The sequence below is a fragment of the Elephantulus edwardii genome, unplaced genomic scaffold, assembly GCF_000299155.1.
Source record: "Elephantulus edwardii isolate Elephantulus edwardi_28Jun2011 unplaced genomic scaffold, EleEdw1.0 scaffold00052, whole genome shotgun sequence".
NCBI classification, from domain to species: domain Eukaryota; kingdom Metazoa; phylum Chordata; class Mammalia; order Macroscelidea; family Macroscelididae; genus Elephantulus; species Elephantulus edwardii.
This window is the reverse complement of record NW_006399802.1, coordinates 5,474,952-5,488,809: the sequence shown is the minus strand read 5'-3', so window position 1 is coordinate 5,488,809 and position 13,858 is coordinate 5,474,952.

Genomic DNA, 13,858 nt, shown 5'->3' with positions numbered 1-13,858 from the left:
TTCAAAGTGATTCCACCTGGCCAGCTCCACAACAAAAGCCTAGGGGCAAGGCTGACCCCTGGCCTGCAGTGGGTCCCCCTTGGGGTGGTGGGGCTGGCTGTCTCCCCTCCCCTCCTCTCCCGCTGCTGACGCACGCGTCCTATAATAAGCCTCTGTGATTTGGAGCTGGGGCGGCTCCGTAGTAAGCCAAACCCGCTACTATATTTACACCCTTTCCACATTTAGACAAAGGCTATTTTTAACAGAAGGTCTATTTGTGGGGGTTGCCCACGTCACACTCTGTTCACATGCATCTCACCATCTCGAGTCTGTTATTCGGATTTCACACTTTCACCAGGTCTCCCTCTTTTTTCTCCTCTCTTTCCTGCCCTCCATCAATTTGTTTTCATTGCTTCTTGCCTTCGACTTAACTTTCTACAAAATTCCCTTCCTTTCTTTTCCAAAAGGAAAGTAGAACGGGATGTCTTTGGCAGAATCCTCTGGGGACACATAGTCCCCCCCCCCCCATCTGTCTGGAGCAGGGTGGATGTGGTAGCCAGCAGTCCCGCCTGCTGCTTTCTGTGCCTGGGGACCCCCTATTCCTGGGGGATTCAGAACTGCCTATTCTACTCTTTGATAAAAAAAAATGACACAACCAGGTTTTCCCAAGAAGATAGTTTTGTTTGTGTAGATGAAAGGACCTTTCAGACTTTCTAGGTGCGTGATCCATGATGGAAAGTATGGGGGAAGGACCCGTGGAATTAGCACGGATTAATAAGCATCTGCCTGGTGGAGCTCTGTGCCGGTGCTGTGGAAACCTAGACCCTGGCAGCAGCACCAAGGGACAGTCCTGTGTGCAGCCAATACAGGTGTCGGGGGTCTCTCCCTTGGTTAAGCAGCCTCCAAAGGTAAAGAGAAAGAATACACTTCTCTGTGGTTCCAACTCATGAGGTTTCCAAGGCCCTGAATCTATATAAAAGGAGATGACCTCAACGTTCTCCGTGGAGCAGCTTGTTAGACTTGAACTGCCAATCTTTTAGTAGTAGTTGTTGTTGTTATGTGCCATCGAGTCGCTTGCAATTCATAGTGACCCTATATACAAGAGCTCTAAACGCCGTTCTATCCTGTGCCAACCTAGCCATCTCAAACGCACTCCTTCCCACCACTCCCGTCACAGAACTGTTCCATCTCATCGAAGGTGTTACTCTCCTTCGCCGTCCCTCCACTCTGTCAAACATGATGTCCCTCTCTAGGAACCAGTCCCTCCTTGCAACATGCCCAAAGTATGTGAGACAAAACTTCAGAATCCTTGACTCCAAGGAGCATTCTGGCTTCACCTTCTCCAGGACAAACTTGTTTGTTCTCCTAGCAGTCCATGGTATATTCAACATTCTTCTCCAGCACCAAAGTTCAAAGGCATCAATTCTCCTCCTATCATCCCTATTCACTGTCCAATTCTCTGATGCACAGCACAGAACTGTGAAGACTATAGCCCGGATCAGGCATACCTTAGTCTCCAGCATGATGTCATTGCTCTTCAGTACTCTTGAGAGGTCCCTCACAGCTGCCTTTCCCAATGCAATTCTTCTCTTGATTTCCTGGCTGCTGTTACCAAGAGTGTTGACTGTGGAGCCAAGTAAACTAAAACTGTTAACTATCTCAATCTCTTCACCATCCATCCTGATTCTACCCTGTGGTGAGAATCTTTGTTTTCTTGATGTTGAGCTTCAATCCGTATAGGAGGCTGCAGTCCTTGACCTTCTGCAGCAAGCGCTTCAGGTCCTCCTCAGTTTCAGCAAGCAGGGTTGTGTCATCTGCATAACGCAGGTTGTTGATGATTCTTCCACCAATCCTGATGCAGCATCTTGGATCATCTGTTCTGCATACAGATTGAAAAGGTATGGAAATAGAAAACATCCACATTACCAGGGCTCTTGGTCAATGGCCACTGTCTGTCACTGAGAGGGTTCTGACTCAGAGTGACTCTCCACTGGCCCTGAGGCTGTAAATCTTTGCAGCAGGAGATGGCCTGTGGATTCAAACTGCCAACCTTTCATTTAGCAGACTGATAGGTTATGCATTCACACCCAGGGTGTTAAGAGGTACAGTGGAGCGTAAATCTATGTGTCTGGATCAAACAATCACATGCCCCAAACTCCATCCCCTTCCCAGACTGTTACCTCTCATCTCCCTGGGGGGAAAAATAGCCTTGCATCGCTGCGATTCCCACACTGCTCCTCAGCTCCCACTTCAACTAGATGAGGCCTGGCTTGCCCAGGAAAGGATAGCTCTCACAATTCCGTGGTTTCTTTCTTCAGATCCTGAACAGTGACTGTGCTGAAATCTAGTTACCCTGTAATAAAGAAAGGACACCAGCCCACAGGCTCCTGCAGGAAAAAAACCCTGTGGAGACTAAAGAATCCTACCGGAAACTCTAGGATTTTCCACTATTCTTCCCCCCATGCCCCCAAAATCTATTTGGATTGTTACTTTAGAGTGATAAATTATCACTGTTTTCTAAAAGGAAAATAGGCTTTGATTTGCATTTACAAGGGGCCCAGGCAGTGTAGTAGGGCTCCTAACTGAAAAGTCAGTGGTTCCAACCCACTAGCTGTTTCAAAGAACAAAAATGAGGCAGCATGCTCCCATAAAGATGTTCAACCTCAGAAATCCTCTGAAACAGTTTTCACCCGGTCCTACAGGATCACTGGGAGTCTGAATCCACTCAGCATCTCTGTCTCTCTCTCTCTCTCATCGCGGCCGAATCTGAACCAACTAACAGCTGACTCTGCAGAGGGATTTCAGAGGCTATCAATTGCTAGGTGGTATAGCATTGGTCTGTGCATTGTTGTACAGAGGTAACTCGTGGTTGCTGTGATGCTGAACACTGTGACACTGATGTGCCAAACGTGGTAATGGTCACCCATGGTGGACAGTGTTGACTGGAGCTTCCCAACTAAAACAAGCCTGGAAGCAGGAGCGGCATCCACTTCCGAAATGGCTTGCCTCCGGAAACTCTATAAACAGTGCTCAGGCCTTTCGTTCATAGGGTCGCTATGAGTCATCTACGACTCGACAGCACTTAACAGCAACAACAACAACAACAACAGCAATTGCTTATGAGGAGATTGAACATCTTTCTCACACGGAGCAGTAGGATGGATTCAAATCTTCTGCCTTTGAGTCGGCAGCACAACTAACTCCTTGGCCACCAGGCAAAAAGCTCTATGCACTTGAGCAGAAGGTCTCATTGTGGTTTGACAGTGGAGACATAAAGGATATATCTGTGGAGAAGAGCACCACACTTGGTAGAGGGTCGGAGGGAAAGAGGACCTTCTGCAGGATGGATTAGCACAGTGGATTCAGTGCACCAGTGATGTCAGGCATCGCGATGACTGTGGGGATGGCTTGCATGTGCAGAGCATGTCAGTGTTAAACTGTTCTACCCAGTTCTACAGGGTCTCCACGAGTCAGAACTGACCAGATGGCACCGCGCAATCACAACAGTAGACACAGAGTTCAGGGTCATTGCAGGAACTCCCACCCTTCTTAGCCCAGATTCTGCAGGTGTCTGGAAACTTGTGGAAACCAAATGCCTTCTGAACCCCCCTAGTAATTACTTTGAGATGACTGGTGGTCGCCTGAACATTCTGTAAAGAGGTCATTGTCTGCTTAATGCCCTACAGTCAGGAGCCCTAAGCCCAGAAGCCTCACATCTGTTTGCACAAAGCAAGTCACATCGCTTATGTTTGATTTAATTTCTTCTTCTCTGAAATAGTGCTAGTAATACCATGTTGCCCACTCACTCACTCCATGATCTGTCGAGAATCTTAAATGAATTTATGTGTGTGTGCTTCGAAAGCCAGAAAATGCTTTCAGACTGCTGGTTGCTGGTGCTGATGGGTTATCATTAGCACAGAAGTGTAAACAGGGCTCAGAAAGGCCAAGTGCCATGTTGAAGGTCACACAGCAAACACATGGTTGAAGTAAGGGTTTACTAGCCGAGGCTCCCTCGGGAAAGGACTGAAAAGAAATCTCAGTGCCAATAGCAGGCTCGGGTACTCAGTTCAGTCAGAAATGGGGCCATTGATTTAGTCTGGATCCCATTGCTCTCCCCAGCTGACCCCCCTGCACCTTTGTTCCAGAAGCGTCTCAGGCTTCTCAGCACCGTGGGTGTCCTGCCCCAGCCAGAGCCGAAATCCCAGAGCCGTGAAAGCGGAGCCTGTGTCATGGGGCTTCTGGTTTCAGGATATACTGGAAAGGTGAGAAGGAAGCTTGTCTTCCCATGGATCTGGGCCAGGGCTGGGTGGCGGGCCTCCCCTGCCAGGAGCTGGGACGTTCCCCAGGTGCCAGGCATCCCCAGGTCAGTAGGCCACCAGCACTTTTCCACAGGCTTAGTTAGCTTGGGTCAGAAAATAAACCGTTTAGTCTTTTGCAGGGGCCAAGATGCTTTACCAGGGCAGGCAGAACCTGCCCCAGAATTGGCAAGCCAGCAAGGCCTTGGGTTTGCCCAGCTTCGGTGCCTGTTGGTAGAAAAGCACTCTGGATCTTCTTAGAAGACTCGAGATGATAGGTCTTCCAACAAGTTCCGTAACTGACCTTTGGTTGCACCTCCTACCCAACCCTACCTCAGGCCACCTTCACCCTCATCTTTCAAGACCTTGTGTAGCTATCACCAACTCTCAAAGTGTTTCACCAGTCCAGAGTCCCTGGCGGCATGACAGTGAAGCATGTGTCTACTAGCTGAAATGTTGGTGGTTTGACGCCTCCCAGAGGTGCTTCAGAAGAAAGTTCTGGTGAACTACCACAGAAAAATCTGTCACTAAACACACAATGAAATACTATGCTGCATTGTAAAACAAGGAACTCATGAAATATTATTCAAAATAGGTGACCCTGGAGGACATTATAGTGAAATATCTCAGTCACAAAAGGACAAATACTGCATAGTGCCACTGTTGTAAAACAGGACTGACATCGGGGTTGGGGGGAGACTGAGAAAGATGGAATAAATTATGTATATGCACTGAAACAGATGAGGGAAAGAACTGTTTGAAAGGGATATGTGATTAGGTATTATTGTCATGACAGGAGAGTCCAGAACGAAGGCTGAAGAGTAGAGTGGACTTGTGGTGAGGGATTGTATAACAATGAAAGAATTTTTCTTTTACTTTTCAAAGAGAAGAGCAAACTGGGGGGAGAGGTGGGCAGGGAGAAAAGTGCAACAATGAATGAGTGGAAATCCAAAGTCTCTGTAAATTTTCATTAAAATTAAAAATAAAAAGAGGTCCCACAGCAGAGGAGTGGAGCCCAGAAACCACTCTTTTCTCTGGCTCCTCTGTGACTGTTGTGGCATTCTGCAGCCTGGGCTGGAGTTACCCAGAGGTCCCACAGCAGAGGAGTGGAGCATGACACCAGAGTGTTAGTTTTGCCCTCCTCTTGAAGGTGAAGCAGAGTCTCTGGGCTGAAGCTCAATGTTGCCTTCACAATGAAGCCCTGATGTTCCACCCAGGATTCCTTTCTTGAGGACTAAGGTACCACCCTCGGCTGCCCATACCCACCTTCTGTGAGTGTGACCCACCAGGGCTGCCTCCCTCTTTGAAGATAATTGATCTCAGAGGATAAGAGCTGCCTCTCCAGGAAGTAACAGCTTTCTCCCCATCCCACCTCCTCCAACCACAGCCAGGGGTTAATGATCCTATTGTTGCTGGTTGCTGTTGAGTTACCCACTGCTCGCCTGACTCATAGTGACCTCAGGAACAACAGATTGAGATACTTCTCTAGCCTGTGCCATCCCCACGATGGGTTGCTCCTTAGATTTTTGTGATCCGTAGGGTTTTCACTGGCTGATTGTGAGAAGCCAATCATCGGGCCTTTCTCCTTAAACTGTTTTTTATCTGGAATCTTTGTTTATAATTTGTACCCCATGAGTGACCTTGTTGGTATGTTAAGTACTGGTGGCAGAGCTGTCAGTAGTTCAGACTTTTATCACAACACCACCAAAGCCACCACGTCAAGAGAAACTGACATTCAGGTCAATTCCTCTGGTTTGTTTTGTTAGGCGCTATAGAATTGGTTGTGACTCATAATGACCCTTTATGTCCACCACATGGCCCAGCACCAACCCCACAATCACAGCATTGTTTGACTCCATTGCTGCAGCCACTGTTCCAGTACATCCTATTGGGTCTTCCTCCTTTCTGTTGACCTTGCACTTTCCCAAGCATAACGTCTTTTTCTGGGCACTAGTCTTTCTTGATAACATATCCAAAGTGCATGAGACAAGCTCTTGCCATCTTCACTCCTAAGGAGCAATTCTGCTGTACTCCATCAAAGACAGATTTGTTTGTTCTCTTGGCAGTCTGTGGGCATCCAAGAGTCCTCACCAGTAGCACTCTTCAAATATGTTGTTTTTTCCCTCTCTGGCCTTCCTTCTTAGAAGCTTTCACATGCATATGAGACACTGGAAAATACCATCCTTGGATCAGGCATACCTTAGTCCTCAAAACGATATCTTTACTTTTTAACACTCCAAAGGAGCCTCTTTTTTTAAAAATTTTTTTTATTATTATTATTAAATTTTATTAGTTTCAATGAACATTCACAGGGATTCTGGGCTTTCACTCCTTCATTGCTGCACCATTCTCTCCACCCTCCTCCCCAGTTTGTTCTTCTTCCCCGCCATCCGAATGTCTGTTTTAATTGTCCAATTGCCTCAGTGCTTGTCAAAGTCAGTTCTGATTAATCTCCTTTGTCGGTGTGTCCTTTGCCATTCCCTATCACTCCTCCCTGAGAAAGACTTCACCCTGAGTCATAAGGAAAAGGGGATGGCGTATTCTCTTAGCTACTTCCTGCTGAAAACGGACGCTGTGGGTTTCAGGGTGAAGATCTTCTCTCACTACTCTAAAGGGCCCCTTTGGCAGTAGGAAACACATAGACTATTATGGAGATTGATTTTGGAATTTAGATGCACTCTTATTGATTGTGCTTGGCCGTACATGTTCATATCCAAAGGAGCCTCTTGCAGTCGATTTGCCCAACGTAACTGGTAGTTTGATTTTGTGACTCCTGCTTCTATGAGCATTGTTTATTAGTACAAGTAAAATGAAGTTCTTGGCAACTTCATTATTTTCTCAGTTTGTCCCGATGTTGCTTATTGGTCCAGGTGTCACAAGTTTTATTTTCTTTAAGCTTTATTTTCTATAATCAATAGTAAAGGCCATAGTCTTTGAGTTTTATCAATACATGCTTCATGCCTTCTTTCATAAGCAAGGTTACCATTTGTATTTTGCAGACTGTTGATGAGCTCTCCTCCAGTCCTGAAGCCGTGATCTTCTTCATCTAGTCCAGCTTCTTGGATTATTAATTGCTCAGCATACAGACAGAGAAAATATGGTCAAAGGATACAACCCTGCCATGCATGCACCTTTCCTGATTTAAATCATGTAGCATCCAGCTGCTCTGTTCAAATAATTGCCTCTTGGTCTATGCACAAGGTCCAAGTGAGCACAACCAAGTGTTCTGGAATTCCCACAGCTCCGGGGATAAGAAGCTGCAAGGGCGGGGCTTCACGTTGGACAGGAGGGAACCATATTTACATATAAGAACGCTATTGAGTCCCCTTCTCCCAGAGAAAAGTTTGGCTGTTTTGGTCTTCCATCCTCAGCATCTTTCAAAGGGAAAATGCTCACTTAAGGGCTGAATCTGCAAGAAGGGTGCACAGGGGGACACTCTGTAACCACCTCTCGCATTCTGCAGATTAGAAGAACAGTGCTTTTGTTGTGCATTGTCCAGTCAGATTGGACCCACAGCAAGCCCTTCTGGAATTCCTGTTCCCTACAATGCCATCCATAATTTGTTCTGATGCACACAATTGAATGTCCTTCCATGTTCAGTAAAGCACAATTAAACATTTTCCTGATAGTGTCTGCTCTCCACCCAGATCCTTCCATGTAGCATCATAAATGATATTTCTCATTCCATGGCCTCTTCTGAAAATGGCATGAACTGTTGACAATACTCTGTCAGTGCACTGCTCTAACCATTTTTAAATTATCTTCAGAAAAATTTTACATCTAGAGGATTAATTTTGAAGCTCTATTTCACATACTTTGGGCATGTGGCCAGGAGGAACAGGTCCTTTAAGAAGAACATTATGCTCAGAAGGGTGGAGGAGAGCTTAGGAGAGGAAGACCCCAGATGAGATGTATTGATACAGTAACTAGGGCAATGGGGGTAGGTGTGTGGGAATCAGTGAGACTGGCTCAGGACAGGGCAGGGTCCGTAGGGTCACTAGGAGTTGCAGGCAACTCGTAGGTACATAACAACAACAACACTTTTCTAGGGAGCTCTGGTGGTGTGGTCTGCAGGGAGTTGTACTGTTACCCTAAAGCCACACCTCTCTAGTAGTTCAAATGCACCAGCAGCTCTGCTAGAGAAAGATGGGCAATCTCCTCCTTGCTATTTATCGCCTCAGAAATGCAATGGAGGGTCAGCTATCCATTCCAACTCAACAGCAATGAGAATAATATTCTCGTGGGATGAGGTGTATCTATGTATGTATAGCTATATCTCATTCCACTCAAAACTCAAACTCAGTGCTGTCTGACTTATAAAAACCCTTCACTGGGTTTCTGAGGATGCAATGTACAATGAGTACCATTTTCCCCCCACGAGGCTACTTATGGATTTGAGCCACTGGACAAGCACAGCCTTTGAATTAGCAGCACAACTCACTAAAGACTACACCACTCTTACTGTCATCGCTGTTGAGTCAGAACCAACTCACAGTTGACTCTCCAGGGCATTTTCAGAGGCTGTAAATCACATGGAAGGAGATTGCCCATCTTCCTCCTATGGAGCAGCTGGTGGATTCAAACCACCTACTTTCGGCTTGGCAACACAACTCCCTATCCAGCAGGCAATCAGAACTCGCTATGTACTGCAGACATGTTGTTGTCGTTGTTGGTGTTGTGTACCATGAAGCTGGAACCAATTCCTAGATGACCCTCCAGGGGGTTTTCAGAGGCAGTTTACTGCGTAGGAAGAGATTGCCCATCCTTCATCTGCATTCATAGAGCTCCATTATTGAAGCTTTACTCACATTCACAGAATTGTAGAACTGAAAGAGACTTTGGGAAAGCTAGCCCAAACTTTCACAGATTCATGAGTTGGGTCCTAAACACATGTCTGCCATGTGCCTCTACTTGAAAACTTGGGGTGTGGAGAGCTCCCCCGCTCTGTGGCCACTACTTTTGTGGTCGGTCGACTCAGCCATCCAGTGAGTTTTCTCATTACCTGGAAGTGTAATCTGACTTCTGTGGCTTCCTCTCTGTGGTCTTGGTTTTTCAGAAAGAATCCAAAAGAGCCTGGTCTTGTTAGAAGCTGGCATGCAGAGAGGTGAGGGAAGGTGTGTGGACAGGGCTCATAAGGAACATCAGCAGAGAATGGGCCGTTGTGAAAGTTCTCAAAGGGACCTGTCTCTTGCATCCTTACATTTTCTTCACCTGATTTTTGAAAAGTTTTGCTCTTGACAAGGTTGTTCCTCTACTCTCTAGGAAACTTGTCCATCCTGAATCATAGCTACTGAAGAGACGTGGAGTGTTGTGGTACCTATTATGTTGACAAGAAAGAGGTGGTCAGAGAGGGAGAGAGGTGGCAGAGGGAAAATACTTAAAAGACAACCACCACCAAAAGGGTCTGTTTAGCCAGAAGAGCAGATTTGGTTGACAAAGTAACTGCCTCTAAAAATCCTCCTGGGGAAGAAGTTTTGGGCCAATTCCAAATGGAGCAAAGAACTGGATTTAAGACAAAAGCAAATTATCAGAGACTAAATATTTTTCTAATAGTGCTGTCTAACCATTCAGCTACCTTGGTCCTTGTCACTGAAGGTGTCCAGAAAGCAGGAAACAGATTCACAAGCAGTTTGGGCATTGCACGGAGGCTAGATTTGATGGCCCCTTAGGTCAAGGAGCCCGTGAGCTTTCTTTTAGTTCAGGCACATTGCTACCACAGCCTTCCTCCTAACACACAGACATCTGACCATTTAAAGCCACAGTCCCTTGGTCTTCCCAGACATGCCAGTGCAGGGTGTGCATCTCCTGCTCTGCCGGCCCCGGGTCACCCGGAGATTTTTTTTTTCAATTTTTTTTCCTATTGTGGACTTAGTTGTCAACAAGAAATAAAAGCCGTTCCCCTCTCCTTAGGAGGAGCGAAGCAGATTGTCTGGATCTGCCTCACATTGCCCTGGCTCCGGTCTCTGCACCAAACGTGTTCCTTCTGCGCAGTCTGTTCCCATTTTGACAATGCCGAGGGGGAGAGCTGGAGGAAGTCCCACAGCTCCGGGGATAAGAAGCTGCAAGGGCGGGGCTTCACGTTGGACAGGAGGGAACCATATTTACATATAAGAACGCTATTGAGTCCCCTTCTCCCAGAGAAAAGTTTGGCTGTTTTGGTCTTCCATCCTCAGCATCTTTCAAAGGGAAAATGCTCGCTTAAGGGCTGAATCTGCAAGAAGGGTACACAGGGGGACACTCTGTAACCACCTCTCGCATTCTGCAGATTAGAAGAACAGTGCTTTTGTTGTGCATTGTCCAGTCAGATTGGACCCACAGCAAGCCCTTCGGTGGGTTTTCAGAGGCAATTTCGTTTCACAAGAGGAAATTGCCAATATGTCTCCCATGTAGCATCTGGTAGATTTGAACCAGTTGCCTTTGGGATGGCAGCATAGCTCCTTGCCAATAAGGATAAGTTAGCTTTTTCCCCATATAAGAGATAAGGATGGTGCTCTGCTACCCGAGGACAGAGTAAGCACTACACTGTGTGCTTTTATGAGGTCTGCAACATCCAGAAAATATTCTTCTAATAGAACATTTACACCAGGGTCTGCCAGGAGCAAGTCATTAAATGATATCATTTGACAAGGATTTTCAGGATAGCCACTCTATGCTAAGGGGCCCTGGTGGCACAGTAGTTAAAACCACTTAGCTGCTAACTAAAAAGGTCTGCAGTTCAAACCCACCAGTCGCTCCATGGGAGAAAGCTGTAGCAGGCTGCTTCTATAAAGTTTTGCAGCCATGGAAACCCTACCAGACAGCCACATTCTGTCTGTGCATTGCTGGGAGATGGAAGGGACTCCACAGCAAAGAGTTTGGGTTTTGGAGTCCTTGAACTCAGACTGGTAGACCCTGGACCAGGCACTAGGGAGCAAGGGGAAAACAGGTCCAGAACATGCCCTCTGAAAGTCCAGAGCCCAGCGGGAAGAACAATTACAAGAAGTGTTTGAGATTGCAGACATCTTGGGAGGGCCTTGTCCTCAAGGAAGGGATGTCTGAGATTATTTCAAAGGAGAAGCAGGCCTTTAGGAAGCATCAAAGGACAGAAAGGAGAGGGGTGTTGGGAAGGTCTGTGTGTCCAAAGGTAGAGAAGTGCGAACAAGCTTTGTTTCTCTAAGGAGCCACAGGTCCTTTCACATGACCAGAACACAGATGCAGGCAAAGAAGTGGCAAAGGGGAAACCAGAGAAATGTTTTCAACCTGGGGAAGTGCACTCTCATGGAGAGTTGACTAAGTCTATAGACACTTTCTGTGGTCACAAGGTGAGTGAGAGGGGGGTGATGCTGGCATCTGTTGAATAGAGGAGGGGGGAAGGTTGCTATTGAGTTGATTGCAATTCATAACTACCTGATACATGTCAGAGTAGAACAGAATGTTTTGCAGGGCTTAGCTTCAGAAACTCCGCCCCAGGCCTTCCTTCTGAGGTACTTATGGGTGGCTGTGAACCACCAACCTATTCAATGGTAGTTGGAGCATTAACCATTTGTGCCAACTGAGAATTCTGGGTGATGGCCTTGGCTTCTGCTCAAACAACTTACAATGCACAGGAGAATCCTGACAACAAAGAATGATCTGAGCCACAATGTCAAGAACGCTAAGGCGTCCTGGGCCAAAGGGAGGTGGCAGCCATCTAGTGAAGGCCTTGCTAAGTAATAAAAAAAATTTTTAAAAATGTTTTAAAAAGGCTTTTGAAGATTTTTAGGGAAAAATTACCAGACTTCTAATTATCAATAGCATAGGAGTAGTCCATGTTCCTTACAGAATAGTTACAAAGAGTTTATAGTTGCTTATGCTTTGGACATGTTGAAAGGAGGGATCAGCACTTGGAGAGAGATGTCATGCTTTGGGGGGGTGGAGGAAGACCCTCTATGAGATGGATTGATTAAGTGACTGGGGAAATTGGCACAGGATAAACCAGGGTTTAGGGCTGTTGTACATAGAGTTGCAATGAGTTACAAGTGACTTGACAGCACATAACAACAACAAAAACATGAAAATTATTTAACACTAGATCTGATTATCATTATTTTTCCAATGCATAACCATCAAGAAATCAAAGAGCTAAACAGAAAATTTCAAAATGCAGCATGGGACAACCAAGCAAGATACTATAATGAAATGTACAGAGAGCTGGAGTCAGAAAATCAAAAGGGCCAGACTCACTCAGCATTTCCTAAGCTGAAGGAGCTGAAAAACAAGTTCAAGCCACGGGTGGCAATACTTGAGGATACTTTGGGTAGAATGTTAAATGATCCAGGAAGTATCAAGAGAAGATGGAAAGAATACACAGAGTCTCTGTATCAGAAGGAATTGGCTGACACAGAAGAATTTCATGAAATGACATGAGCAAGAGCCTATGGTGATGAAGGAGGAAGTTCAAATTGCTCTGAAGGAATTGGCAAAAAACAAGGCTCCAGGAGTTGACGGCATACCAATTGACATATTTCGACAAACAGACACTTCCCTGGATGTGCTCACTAAGTTGTGTCAAGAAATCTGGAGAACAGCCAGCTGGCCCACTGAATGGAAAAGATCGTTATTTGTTCTCATCCCAAAGAAAGGTGACCCAACAGAGTGTAGAAATTATCGAACAATATCATTAATATCACATGCAAGCAAGATTCTGCTGAAAATTATCCAATAATGTTTGGAACAATATGTCAACAGAGAACTGCCAGATGTGCAGGCTGGATTTAGAAGAGGTCGTGGTACTAGGGATATTATAGCTAATGTTAGATGGATCTTGGCAGAAAGCAAAGAATACCAGAAGAATGTCTATCTGTGCTTCATTGACTATGCAAAGGCTTCTGACTGTGTGGATCACAACAAGCTATGGCTGACTCTGAGAAGAATGGGAATCCCAGAACATTTGATTGTGCTAATGCGAAACCTATACTTGGACCAAGAGGCAATCGTCAGAACAGAGCAAGGAGACACCATGTGGTTCAAAATCAAGAAGGGGGTTCATCAGAAATGTATTCTGTCTCCATACCTTTTCAATCTGTATGCAGAACAGATGATCCAAGACGCTGGGCTATACGAAGAGCAATGTGGCATCAGGATTGGTGGAAGAATCATCAACAACCTGCGTTATGCAGATGACACAACCCTGCTTGCTGAAACTGAGGAGGACCTGAAGCGCTTGCTGCAGAAGGTCAAGGACTGCAGCCTCCTATACGGATTGAAGCTCAACATCAAGAAAACAAAGATTCTCACCACAGGGCAGCATCAGGATGGATGGTGAAGAGGCTGAGATAGTTAACAGTTTTAGTTTACTTGGCTCCACAGTCAACACTCTTGGTAACAGCAGCCAGGAAATCAAGAGAAGAATTGCATTGGGAAAGGCAGCTGTGAGGGACCTCTCAAGAGTACTGAAGAACAACGACCTCAGACTGGAGACTAAGGTGTGCCTGTTCCGGGCTATAGTCTTTGCAGTTATGTGCTATGCATCAGAGAGTTGGACAGTGAATAGGGTTGATAGAAGGAGAATTGATGCTGTGGTGCTGAAGAAGAGTGTTGAGTATACCATGGACTGCTAGGAGAAC